This window comes from Arachis stenosperma, chromosome 3 (genome assembly GCF_014773155.1).
Source record: "Arachis stenosperma cultivar V10309 chromosome 3, arast.V10309.gnm1.PFL2, whole genome shotgun sequence".
In the NCBI taxonomy this organism is placed as follows: Eukaryota; Viridiplantae; Streptophyta; class Magnoliopsida; order Fabales; family Fabaceae; genus Arachis; species Arachis stenosperma.
This window is the reverse complement of record NC_080379.1, coordinates 76,951,832-76,953,523: the sequence shown is the minus strand read 5'-3', so window position 1 is coordinate 76,953,523 and position 1,692 is coordinate 76,951,832. Positions and strand designations below refer to the sequence as shown.

The window sequence follows — 1,692 nt, the reverse complement described above, 5'->3', positions numbered from 1 at the left end:
TTTTTAGCTGAATTCTTGCAAATCTGTGACACAGTCAAGACTAATGGGGTTGACCCTGAGGTCTACAGACTGATGCTATTCCCTTTTGCTGTAAGAGACAGAGCTAGAATATGGTTGGACTCTCAACCTAAAGAAAGCCTGGACTCTTGGGAAAAGCTAGTCAATGCCTTCTTGGCAAAGTTCTTTCCACCTCAAAAATTGAGTAAGCTTAGAGTGGAAGTCCAAACCTTCATACAAAAGGATGGTGAATCCCTCTATGAAGCTTGGGAAAGATACAAACAATTGATCAGAAAGTGTCCCTCAGACATGCTTTCTGAATGGAGCATCATAGGTATTTTCTATGATGGTCTCTCTGAACTGTCCAAGATGTCTTTGGATAGCTCTGCTGGAGGATCTCTTCATCTGAAGAAGACGCCTACAGAGGCTCAAGAGCTAATTGAAATGGTTGCAAATAACCAATTCATGTACACTTCTGAAAGGAATCCTGTGAACAATGGGACTAGTCAGAAGAAAGGAGTTCTTGAGATTGATACTCTGAATGCCATACTGGCTCAGAATAAAATATTGACTCAACAAGTCAATTTGATTTCTCAAAGTCTGTCTGAAATGCAAAATGCACCAAGCAGTACTAAGGATGCTTCATCTGAAGAAGAAGCTTATGATCCTGAGAACCCTTCAATGGAAGAGGTGAATTACCTAGGAGAACCCTATGGAAACACCTATAATTCTTCTTGGAGAAATCACCCAAATTTCTCATGGAAGAATCAAGAGAGACCTCAACAAGGTTTCAACAACAATAATGGTGGAAGAAACAGGTTTAGCAATAGCAAGCCTTTTCCATCATCTTCTCAGCAACAGACAGAGAATTCTAAGCAGAACCCCTCTGACTTAGCAACCATGGTCTCTGATCTAATCAAAACCACTCAAAGTTTCATGACTGAAACAAGGTCCTCCATTAGGAATTTGGAGGCACAAGTGGGACAGCTGAGCAAGAAAATTACTGAACTCCCTCCAAGTACTCTTCCAAGCAATACAGAAGAAAATCCAAAAGGAGAGTGCAAGGCCATCAACATGGCCAAATTTGGAGAGGAAGGAGAGGCAGTGAACGCCACCGAGGAAGGCCTCAATGGGTGTGCACTGACCTCCTCTGAGTTCCCCAATGAGGAACCATGGGAATCTGAGGCTCAAAATGAGACCATAGAGATTCCATTGGACTTACTTCTGCCTTTCATGAGATCTGAGGAGTATTCCTCCTCTGAAGAGGATGAGTATGTCACTGAAGAGCAAGTTGCTAAATACCTTGGAGCAATCATGAAACTAAATGACAAGTTATTTGGAAATGAGACTTGGGAGGATGAACCCCCTTTGCTCACCAAAGAACTGGATGACTTGTCTAGGCAGAAATTACCTCAAAAGAGACAAGATCCTGGGAAGTTTTCCATACCTTGTACCATAGGCACCATGACCTTCAAGAAGGCTCTGTGTGACTTAGGGTCAAGTGTAAACCTCATGCCTCTCTCTGTAATGGAGAAGCTAGGGATCTTTGAGGTACAAGCTGCAAGAATCTCACTGGAGATGGCAGACAACTCAAGAAAACAAGCTCATGGACTTGTAGAGAATGTTTTGGTAAAAGTTGAAGACCATTACATCCCTATTGATTTCATAATCCTAGAGACTGGGAAGTGCATGGAT

General features: G+C 42.3%; 1 non-coding gene across 1 annotated transcript; it reads right to left on the bottom strand.

Moving 5' to 3' along the window:
* Positions 1-204: 204 nt before the first annotated feature.
* On the bottom strand, positions 205-312 carry LOC130971533 (small nucleolar RNA R71). The gene has a single exon (XR_009082747.1). It is a non-coding gene; the product is annotated as a small nucleolar RNA R71 (small nucleolar RNA).
* Between the last annotated feature and the right edge of the window lie 1,380 nt (positions 313-1,692).